At 42.3% G+C, this 12,636-nt stretch overlaps 1 protein-coding gene across 1 annotated transcript in view; it reads right to left on the reverse strand.

Moving 5' to 3' along the window:
• LOC122803815 (extracellular calcium-sensing receptor-like) overlaps positions 1–12,636 on the reverse strand; it is a 233,528-nt gene that overhangs the window by 129,299 nt on the left and 91,593 nt on the right. The window lies entirely within an intron of this gene.

The raw sequence follows: 12,636 nt of genomic DNA on the forward strand, positions 1-12,636 counted from the left end.
TTAATTTCATCCCATTCAATTACCTTTCCCACTCTAATTATTTACTTCTAGTACCTTGGTTCCTTTGCCAGATTCTTCCAGTAAATTCCAACCCCCTCTTGCCTATACTCTGTACCCCTATTATGGTTATTATTGTTATTCTCCTTAAGGATCTGCATCTAAAATCCCAGTCTCTCAGTCTCTCCTTATTTCTTGAGTTTCCTCCCTGTTTCATCATCATCACTTTCTATTTTGAATTATAGCTTTCTGCTCATGCTGTGTATAGAAGCCTTAACATTTCTCTGCTTTATACAGATTTTCATAAACTTTTCGAAATATTTCTAATATCTCTACAGGATCTCTGGTTATTTTCCTTGTTATTGGCTCCTAAGCTTGGCAACAACCCTTTCTACTTTGTGTTGCTTCAGCCATTGTACTAAAAGCTTTTGTGCTCCAGAGTTATCATCAAACAACATTTGCTTAACAGCAATCTTTCTGAACTTATGCATATTATCAATGTAGTCCCCGATTTTATATCTACCACTCTGTAGTTGTGCCTCTTCTTGTTCTGTGAGATTTCCCCTATTCTCCAGTACTTTAACCTTTGTCAGTCTCTGTAAATAATTCTTGTTACTTTTTAACCATATCTCTTTTTTATTTCTACCCTATTTTTAAACTCTACTTCCATTTTATTCCACTGCCTAGCTATATTTTCTGAAGGAATTCATATCTTCCCTAATAACGCCCAAATAATTTCCACTACCTATTTCTTAAATTCCTCTCTGTTTAACAGATAGGTGGGGGAGTGCCAGTATTTCATTTTTTTATTTCATTACCCTGCATTTTTATTTTAGTTATTATTGGCTCATGATCTAAAATAGCTATTGGATGTGTATCAAACCTTTTAAGTAAATGCACATGTTCCTGTGAAATCTAATTTCTGTCCAGCCTAGCCCAGTTTTTGTACCTTGGGGAATAATATGTATCATGTTCCTACCACTGAATTCACATCTTCCATACCAAATATTTTCACAAATTCCTTCCAAAATCTACCCTCTTTTGTTATATTTCCCCTTCTAGGCCCCCAGATACATCCTCACTGTTGCAAATCAAATTCAAGTCCCCATCTATAAGCAATATTTTATTTCTCCCAGAATTTTCTTAAGCTCCATTGTAGCAATTTTATGAGGAATATAAATAAATGTCACCATAATCTTCCTCCCTTGCCAGTAGCCGCTTACTACTACAACTCTACCATTATCAGTTTTTTCCCTCTTCTATCACTATTGGAGCTCCTCTAGCAATCAATACAAGTACTCCCCTTTTCCATTGTCCAAGTGCCCTAGACTGGTAAGCTGCAGTAGAGCTCCTTATTTTCAAACGTTACGACAGCAGAGTATTTTCCAGACATTAGATGGGTTGTACTCCACCACTTCATTGGAAAGCAGGATGCTGAAGCGGCCCTAGGTTAACTGGTGCCCTAGGCAAAAGGGCTCCATGGCGCCCTCCACCACACTACCTGCTGCCCCCATCCTGGTCTACCTACACCAGATAAATACTGGAAAAGTGCCCCTGCTAGACCGGCGCCCTAGGCAGCCGCCTAGTTGGCCTATGCCTAAGGCCGGCTATGAGGAGATGTAATCTAGTAATTCAGCATCTGATTCAAGAAAACCAATGTAAACTCCACCCTGGCCATGAACTAGTGAATCAATTTGTTGTCTTTGTCTTTGCACATATACTGAAAGGGGTCATGGGACTTTTCTAGTATTGTCTGATATGTATTTTGTGTTTTGTCTAATTAGAGAAGGGATATGATTATGTGCCTTGAAATATTCTTTGAGAAGTGATTTAACAGTATGGTCTCCTATACCCACTGTAGCATGTCATGTAATCCCTGTATTTAAGGAGGAAGTTTTGCATCTGCATTCTTCAAGCTAAACTGATACATTCAAAGTAGATGTAAAACTCCACCAAGGATGTGACTCTTCTCTTGTCCAGTTTGCTGTTGTCATGGATTAGATATCAAGATACAGCCAAGATGTTAATACATACACTTTGGCAGAGCGTGACATCTTTCTTACTTGCAGATCATGTTGTCTTATTAGTGACTCTAGCATACATTGGAGTGATTCAATGCCGAGTGTGAAGAGGTCATTATAGCTTCATAGGTGTGTACTAGGCTAATGGCCCTGGAGCCTTTACAAGCCTAGCCCATAGGATTACCTTGGCATTGTGCCACCCGACCTTAGTTTCCAGTGCCTCTGTCAAGTAGAGCCACTGGAGTGATCCCTGGGGTGAATTTTCTATTTCCCATCCACTCATCAGGATTTCTCTTGAAGAGGGCCAGTGAGGAATTATGAAGATTAGTAAATCCAAATCAGAGGTCATGGTTCTCCACTAGAAAATAATGGATTTCTCACAACAGGTAGGGTAGGATTAGCTATCTCAGGTGAAAAAAATGTAGGATCCTGGGATCATGTTCACATATTAAGGTATAGTGTATCCAGAGATTAATCAGCACATCCAGAGGCACATGAATGTAGCAGCAGAAGTACTGCAGATGTACCAATGTCTGGCAAAGTGAGAGCTCAGTCACATGATGGAGGTCTCAGTTTACTGGTCAATTTATATCCCCATCCTCAACTATGGTTATGAGATTTATGTGGAAACATACAAAGAGCACAAATGAAGCTCTTTCACAGACCAGATAGGTATGCTTTCCATGACAGAGTGAGGGGATCATCAATCCCAGAAGATTTTGGAGGTCAGACATTGCTCCTGCATATTGAGAGGAGTACCATGAGAGGATGCCATTCAGGTTCCTTCCACTAGAGCTACAACAAGCATGGCCCACTGGGAGGAGACCCCAAGGCAGATCCAGGACAGATTGGAGGAATTACATCTCTCAGTGTGGGGTATTTCACTGAAAGAAGATGGATGAATGGATGTATGGATGGATACCCCACTTTTGTCAATTTTTACATGTAGACATCCTAGGCCAAAATTATTAAGTGACATATCAACTACATAGGTTTTACTTAAATCTGAAATTTAAATTTAGCTCTTGCTACATCAGATGCTACAATACCTGCTATTACGTGTTTCTTGACTTATTTCTTTGCATGAGCTTTTCTTTATGAATTATAGGATTATAGGTTTGTAGGTACTTACTAGGCTATTGATCCATGAGACTCTTTAGAAGCCTAGAGAAACATTCCCTTGACGTGTTCTCCCCCTTTCATTTAAGTACAAATAACACAGACACGAGCAGAACATTTACATGTTTGTCTTATCCATAAGGGACAAGGGTGCTAAACCAGGAGTGAATTTGTGATTACCCATCCATTCATCCAGATTACATTTGACTAGTGTAAGAGAAGTACTTTGCTTCATATGGAGAAGAAGATAATTTCAAAGAAGAAGCATTGCCCTGCGATACATATCTATCCATTCACCATGTTCTATTTATGTTGCAAAAGAGATTTGGATATCTTGAGGAAGCATTTATGCCCCATTGGACTTCAGAATTTGCAACAGGTCTTACAGTATAGGGCTTGTTGAGGCTCAGTAAGCGAGGCAGAGATCAACCTCAGTAGCCTGTCTGGCACTGAAAAGAGGGACAGGGATATGAGATGTCTGCATAATTTATAAGATTTAGACCCATGATTCTCTTAGTAGGAAAGTGTTGTGTGTGTGTTCAAGTTGAGTCAAATGTCTGGGTATGTATGTACCAAAGGGGCATTATACTCAATTAATGACCAATGAGTGAAGAATACAGTGGAATGATCACATCCTTGGACCTGGACACCATAGCCTTAGTAACAAGCTGTGCAATCAAAAAGCACTTTCTTACAATAGTGAATATATGATAATAAAAGGACAGTTCATTGTCTATTTAGGCTGCCAGACCCTTAAATAATGTATCGGTTTACATGGATGTGTTGTCAGTGTTATAGTTAAAAGGGACTTCTTGCTTGCTGAAGGATATTATTGCACATTTCTTGGCATCTAGTTTTAGTCCATGGTTTTGACACCACACTGGTTTGGGAAAGGCCATTTTGGAGGATCTTGGAGAACACTTTGGAGAATATGATAGCAACAAGTTTACAATCATTCACAAATCTGGTCAGCCATAAACCCTTAACAATACTTTTGATCTCAGAAAAGTAAATGCTAAAGAGGAGTAGCCAAAGGACTGAACCATGGAGGACACCACTAGTGAGAGATCCTTTGAAGGAGAGCACAAACCACAATTTCCTGGGTTCTGTTTATGATCTAGTTTGGTATCCAATTAGTTACATACTAAGTAACATTTTGATAGGATAGTTTATCAACAGTTCCTATGTGTAGAATGGTGTTGGACACCTTTATATGGTTCTGATATGCAGAAACTAAAGCACGAGTGGGGATTCACTCGTGTTTCCCACCCACCCTCCTGTTTGTTGACCTTTTTTTTAAACCCAGTGATTTTCAAGCTGCCCACCCCTAGTGTAAATTGAGATGAATAAGCTCCTCCGTTAATAAACTGCTGATGATGTATTGAATTATTTATTTGCCTTTCCTTTTGCTTGTATTAAAAAGTGCATTTTGCCTCTTATTGTGTGCTTTACTGATTTACTTGATCTGAATTCATTATCTACGTAGCTGTTGGGTAAAGTAGTGTATTTTTATACTCTAGCAAGCACCTTTTTTACATCAAGAGGTCAGTGGATTTTCCATCTAGTGCACTGGGAGGAAGCCTAGCCTGTTTAGGTTGATGAAACATTTGAAATTTCTGCATGTAGTTTTATTGGCTGATGGGCTTATTAATCAGCTTATCTTGTTTCTAGTGCCTTTATAAATTCTGTACAACTGAGTGGCTCTTGGCTTATTTATACAAAGCAAAGTACTTTTATTGAATAATCACACTTTTATTAGCTGTTTAAAGTACACTGCTGTATTCATATCTTTTAAGTTTGTTTGTGGTAGCATTTTGTATCTTGCATTGGGAGGACTAGGATTGTTTGTCTGGGGGTGGTAGGTGTTTGGCTGGTCTGTCAGATTTGGGAAACACACAAAAGGGTACTACATATGTTTTTGCACTTCTCTTATATACTGTGACTGTACTTCAGCAGTTTCAAAAAAAACTGTACTGTCTGCTGCTGCTTTAAGTAGTTAATTGCACTCTGTTACATTGTATCTGTTAGTTGTAAGGCTGTTGTAGGTAGTTTATGTAGTCTTGTTGCACTTGGGCTCAAAACCAGCTACTCTACATTAAGAAGGTGTTTTTCTGCATCCTTGTGGCAGAAGTGTGCTGATCTACTGCATTTAACTGTTTTCCTGCATCAGTTGGTGCCTTTTGACTGTTTTTTTCTATCTGTGCCTCCTTCATTATCTGCACTTGTTTTGCACTGCAATATTGTTTATATAGCATAGACTAGAGCCAGACTTGCTAAATCTAGCTTGCTTTGTGTGTATATATATATATATATATATATATATATATATATATATATATATATATGAACTAAAATCCAGCCATTTTACATTAAGTAGGGCTCCCCTGTAACCTTGTGGCAGAAGAGTGTGGATCTAGTCCTGTCTTAGCTGGGTATTACTGGAGAAAGGATCATTGTGTGATTTCCTATTGGCAGATTAGTTTAAAACTGTTTAATTTCACCTGTATAAAAGACTCGCATTTGCATGTAGCTGCACACCGCACAACAGGGATTAGTGGTACCCTGTATAGTAGCAGACTCCTAGAAACTATTTTTTTCCTTAGACATTTGTCAGTTGAACCCTCCCAAGCTTCCCTGCTGTACTGTGGGCAACTCAGCTGCACACTGCTGCAATGTGGACAACTCAGCCAAGCACTGAGCAGCATCACCGCACTCCTTCACCCCTAATCCTCAACATAATAAGTCCCCTTGTTTAGTTAGTCAGATTAGTCCTAACAACAAAAGCTAATACAACTTGCCCACTCCCCAACTAGTACCTATAGTTTAACCTGTTACAATGGACAGCCAGTTTCCCAACATTTCTCCAACTAGCCTGAATGGCATGGGCATCCTAGGGCAATGTAGTAATTGCCTCATGTATACTGAAAACCACTTGCTCCTAAAGCAAATAAATATAGTATTGGGAGATGTAACTATACCATGAAGCTAGAATCAATCCGGGTTGTAAGCACACAAACCTCTCCTCTCACACAAGATAAGGTCAAGTCACATAGACCCACCCATGCAGAGGGACTCACTAAGAGCCTAGTAAAGGACCAGAGACCTCCCAAGCGCAAACAGATCACATATACTGGAATATGAACTGACCCCACTTCACACAGCAGCACACATACAAGTGTCTCAACAAATAAGCCCCTAAGGCAAGATACCTCAAAACCTAATGTGCTGGTCATAGGCTATTCCATAATGAGACACACATATGTCACTAGGCTAGACAAGGAGAACTTCACAGTTAGCTGCCTTTCAGGTGCCAGGATCCATACATCATGCACATTATCAGGTCACTTAACAACAATTATCATTATGACTCTGTCATAGTACATGTTGCAGTGAATAATTTGAGATGTACCTCTCTGGACTACATAAAGAGAGACATGACTTAACTCTCAGATTATGTGTCCCAGGCAGGTATGTTCCTAGCACTAAGTAGCATTTTACCTTCACCCAGGATGATGCCACAATACAGACAAAAATGATTGACTTCAACAATTGGATTAGCTTTTGGTGTCAATCCATGGGGCTCCAGTATCTGTCAGCATGGGAAGACATGATTGACAGACCATGCTGGTCTTTATCTGTCTCCTCTAGGCTTTTGGATACTGGCAAAGATGCTTGCCTCCCCCATAGTGCCTTTTTTAGGCAATATCAAAACAAAAAAATTCCAAATGTAAAGAAATTCACTCGAGACAAACTCAAGGTTCTACTGATTAATGCTAGGAGCCTCAACAAAAAACTGCACTCCCTGGAAGCACTCTTCACCTTGGAAGATGCTGACATCTGTGCAGTCACTGAGACTTGGGTCAAGGCCGCAGAGAGTACCCCGGCCATGCAAGGCTACAATGCCTTCCACACATTCAGACCCCAAAACGAGTATGAAAGAACCAAAGGTAGAGGTGTTTCCATCTTCATTAAATCCAAATACACCTCAGGACTGGTTAAACAGTAAAACTCTCTAGAGCTACTCCAGGTACAATTAAATATAGGTAAAACACCCAACCACATCATCGCTAGCTTCCCCCACCATGAACCAAGAGAAACACTCCGACTACCTGAACTTCCTAGAATCACTCCCTATACAGCGAAGCACATTGGTCATGGGAGATTTCACCTATCCTGCCATAGATTGGACAACATGCACAAGCAGAAATGCAATTGCCCTGATGTTCCTGGACTTTGTTAATTCACCTGCTCTGGAACAGCTAGTCTGCACCCCTACAAGGGGCTTGAATGTCCTAGACCTGGTACTCACCAAACTGGGGGGGGTGTCACTGCACTACCCCCTGTGTGTTGCTCTCCTTGCTGAGGTCAGACCATAAATCTGTTTAGTTTAAAGTATAGATCAGACTGGACACCCTCACAGGAGCAAACAAACTGAAAATTTTCTCCAAAGCAAACTTTAGCCTACTAGGCAAGGACATAAAACGTTTCAACCCTCTGCTAACATAGCCAACAATGACTTCTATGCAGAGGAGTACACAAATGCCCTGTATATACATTTAACCAACTGTACAGATTCATCTGTACCTGTCAGGACTAAAACCAGGTCCTCCTCAAGGAACAGGCCACCCTGCTAGACCGCAAGTATAAATAGATTATATACCAAAAGGAAGACACTGTTATCCAAGAATAAGAAGAAACTTACTCACCAGAGGAAGAATACCCTCCACATCTTGAACAAGCAAATCAGATATCTTGTAAAGTCCTCTAAAGTCAATTCTTCTTCTTCTCCATCCCACCCCCAGCTGCTCCCATTAGGGGCTGCCACAGCAGATCATTGGTCTGCAGAATGAGTGGCAGTAGAGTTTTATAGGTTCATAGGTTCATAGGTTTATACTAGGCTATCTGCCCTAAGGCATTTATAAGCCTAGCCCAAAGTTTTGTGGCTTACGCCACCCCTTATATGAAAAAATACTGTGCCCATTAGTTTGTTGTGCCTCTGTCCAGCAGTGACACAGAGATGATTCCTGGGGTAAACCTACGATCTCCCATCCACAGGTCAAGATTTCTCTTGAACAGAGCCAGCGAGGTGGTCTGCCTCACATGGACCGGGATTTTATTCCACAGCATAGGGAGTCTCTGAGTGATAAATCTATCCCTCCAGCACGTCCTATTTATATCCGTGCAAGGGTTTAAGTCGCTTGCTCTAGTGGTTTTGGTGGATTTGGATTTTTTGAGGTGGAGCATGTCCATTAATTCCGGGTTGGACATGGCCTTGTATGTCAGGCACATGTCACCTCTGAGCAGACGGTATGCGACTGAATAGAGCTGGAGTTTCTTCAATCTGGCAGCATATGACAGATTTTGGAGTCCCTTTATCCTTTTGGTGAGGAACTATTGGGGTCTCTCCAATTGCTGCAGATGTCGGGTGAGATACATCCCGAATGGGGCATTGTACTCGATCATTGGTCTGATAAGTGAAGAGTACAGGGGAATAATGACCTCACTAGATCTGGATGTGAATCCCTTCATGATCAGGTGGGCAATGTAGAACGTCTTTCTAACCACTTTAGCAATGTGAGTGTCAAAAGAAAGGCCACTGTCAACCTGGGTCCCCAGGTCCCTGATAACCTCTTCTGTGCTTAGTGGATTGCCACCTATATGGTAGCTTGGGGTTACCTTGTTTTTCCCGAAGGGTATGACTATACATTTTTTGGCGTTTAACTTCAGGCCATGGCTCTGGCACCAGCTATCTGTTTCCGTGAGTCCCTTCTGAAGGATATCCGTGTCCGATGCACTTTCCACTATGGCGCCCAGTTTGCAGTCGCCTGCAAACTTTGTCAGCCAAAGTCCTCCCATGTTGGCCTGTACTTCTGAGAAGTAGATGCCGAACAATAGGGGGCCAAGGACCGAGCCCTGTGGGACACCACTTGTGACCGGCTTGGAGTCTGACATAGCGCCAGCAACTCTAACCCTGTGGGTTCTGTCCTTAAGCCAGTTTGCAACCCATCTTGTGACATATGGGTTTACATTTAAGCTGGTAAGTTTTTCTACAATACCCGAGTGGGGTATTGTGTCGAAAGCCTTTGCAAGGTCAAGGTAGGCTGTATGGACTGCCTTTCCCTCATCAATGGCCTTGGTGACTGTTTCAAAGAAGTCGACCAAGTTCAAAAGGCATGATCTGCCCTTGACGAAGCCAAACTGGGTCGGGTCCAATGTCTGCAAGTCCTCTATATCTTTGTTTATGAGCTCCATTATGATCCTCTCCATAGCTTTGCAGACTAGACTTGTTAAGCTTATGGGGCGGTAATTACCAGGGTCCGTAGAGGCACCGCCTTTGTGGAGTGGGACCACAGTTGCCGTATGCCACTCCTTGGGCACGTATCCTGTGGTAAGGCTGAGATTAAACAGCTGCCTTATGTGCGGGTTTAATTCTTCATTTAGCTCGTGTAGCACACAGCCGGGGACACCATCCAGTCCCACTGATGCTGTGTTTTTAGCTTTAGAGAGAGCAGCTTTCACCTGCGCATTTGAGATGTCTGGGAGGCTACACTCCGCTGGGATAGTTATCTCTCCTTTAGGGGAGAGGGGTGAAGTTTGCACTGAACCTGTCTGCCAGTATGTTGGCAATGTCTGTGGGTTCAGTGATTTTGTATCATTTTGGACTAATTCTGAGCATATCTGGGAGTTTCCACCCAGGTTCCTAACATAGCTGAAAAAGGCCTTATGATTGTCCTTTGAATCCATGGCAATTTTTCTCTCAAAATTGGCCTTAGTTGATTTTATGAGTGCTCATATTTTTTACTAATAATGATCAGGGGTGACTTCCCTTTTATGGATTTTGTTCTATCATGTAATAACTTTCTCCTCTTATTGTAAAGTTTGTTAATGGCTGGGGTCCACCAGACTGGACGTTTGCCCTTTGTGGAAAGAGTCTTGGTTTTATTTGGGATTGCCTGATCCATGCAGTCCTGGAGGTGTTCATAGAAGGCATTTGTAAGGGCTTCCACAGCTTGGGTTGTGGTTTCCACTGGCTCAGGCGCCTTGAAGGATACCACACCAGTCTTGAGTAGTGTGAAGTTTGCTTTAGAGAAGTTCTTCACTGTGGTCTTTTTTGTTTGGGGTGGGGGGATGTGGATTTCCAGTGAGATTAGTTTATGATCAGATCTCACCAATGAGGGATATACTTCCGGTGTGGAGCATTTTGTCCCCATGTTTGTGATAATGAGATCTAGTATATTTTCTCCTCTCATGGGAACAGTGACTAGCTGTTCCATGGCATTTGAATTTATGAACTCCAGGAACCGTTGGGCTAGAAAGTTAGGGCTTGAGTAATGTTCCCAGTCTATATTTGGGTAGTTGAAGTCACCCAATATGATGGTGTTTGGAGATACATTTATACCCTCCAGTATCTTCAGGAAGGCTGTGTGGGGTTCCTGAGTTTGAGAGGGTGGCCTGTAGCATGCTACAATTTGTAGAGCAGTTTTGCCTATGGTTAGTTGCACCTGGATGGTTTCCGAAGCTTCGTGCATTGCCACTAACCTGGAGGTGTGGGTATCCTTTATGAATATGGATACACCCCCTCCTTTTGTGGTGTGGTCTGGGTTTTGGGGCCAGAACGCATGATATGAGGTAAAACCTAATAGTGCCGGGGTGCTCTCAGGAGCCTTGAACCAGGTTTCAGTTACAGCACAGACATCGATGTTCTCCATACTGAGAAGGGCCAGTTGAGTTGCCAGCCTAGTGCCCAACCTTCCTCAGAAGGCACACACATGCACACAGTCACACATGGGGCCAATATAGAGTGTCCAAACCACCTGTAGCATGTCTTGGGAATGTGGGAGGAAACTGGAGCACCCAGAGGAAACCCACATGAACACAGGAAGGACATGCAGACTCTGCACAGAAGGCACCCCAGCTGAGAAAGAAAGCAGAGAACCTCTTGATGTGTGGTGACAATGCAAACTGCTGTACCACTGTGCTGCCCAAATGAGGCTAAATTAACATTTCTAGCTAAAGACAATCATTAGGCTTTCTTTACCTATGTCTGAAATCTTAAATGGAATGTCCAGCTATATGCCGAACTGACTGTGGATGGTACTATTCACACGGAACCTGAAAAAATTGCAAACCAGCTAGCAGACAGATTTGGAGCAAATTTCAACCCCCCATCCTCACCAGACACACCCCAAAGCATCCTTGTCACCAGTCCACTACCTAGCATCTCCAAAGAACAGGTGATAGCCACCTTCTCCAAGGCCAAATACACAGCCTTCATGGGACCAGATAACATCCCAGACTGCTTCCTAAACAATCTAAAGCAAGACCTAGTAAAACCACTTGGCACTCTCTTCAACCTTCGTATGAGCACTGGTATTTTTCCAGCAGAGTGGAGAATGGCAACAGTAATCCCCTTACACAAAGGGGGTCCAACAACTGAACGTGGGAACTATAGACCCATAAGTTTAACCAGCCTTATCTGAAACGCCATACAAATAATCATCATGGACTTTATAACAAAGACAAAGGCTACCTCCAAACTCTTGACCCGACCCAGTTTGGCTTCATTAAGGGCAGGTCTTGCTTATTAAACCTGGTGGTCTTCTTTGAGAATGTCACCAAAGCCCTGGATGAGGGCAAACCAGTACATACTGCCTATCTTAGCCAAGGTCTTCGACACAATCCACCACTCAGGTATCATTGAGAAAATCTCCCAGCTGGGGATCAACACATATGTCACTAGATGGGTAGCAAACTGGTTCACTGACAGAATGCATTCTGTCAGAGTTGGGGAGTCCACCTCCACCAGTAGACTGGTTACCAGTGGTGTACCACAGGGATTGGTGCGGGTCCCTCTACAATTTGGAATCTACTTCTCAGAAGTCCAGGTGAAAGTAGATGGCCTGTGACTTACCAAGTTTACAGATGACTGCAAACTATGTGCAATAACTGAGTTCCCCAATGATTTTAAAATATTACAAAAGGGGCTAACACAGAATAATGATTGGTGCCAGAGTTGTGGCCTAAAAATAAATGCAAAAAAGTACATCATTACCCCCTTTGGCAAAGAAGTGTCCTGTGCAAATTACATTACAGATAGCACCACTTTAAGCTCAAACATAGTAGTGAGAGATTTAGGAACACAGGTTAACAGCAATTTAAACTTCGACCACCATGTCTCCACAGTGGTAAGAAAAGCCTTCTACATTGTGCATCTCATAAATAAGGGCATTGCATCCAAGACTAACAATGTTATAACTCCTCTATACTCAAGCCTCATAGTCCACTAATTCAGTACAATGCTCCCTTTTGCATGTACCAGACACCTGCAAAAACTGAAGACACCACAAAGGTTTCTAACCAAATAAATTGAGTACCTCCAAAACATGACCTCCATGGAAAGACTGAAGGCCCTGTCTCTGTACTCTGTATCCTACAGGCTGCTGAGAGGTGACCTGTGCCTGGCCTACAGAGTGATCTCTGACCCTGCCCTAATGAAAAT

Source organism: Protopterus annectens, chromosome 6.part0 (assembly GCF_019279795.1).
Source record: "Protopterus annectens isolate FY-2018-M chromosome 6.part0, PAN1.0, whole genome shotgun sequence".
In the NCBI taxonomy this organism is placed as follows: domain Eukaryota; kingdom Metazoa; phylum Chordata; order Ceratodontiformes; family Protopteridae; genus Protopterus; species Protopterus annectens.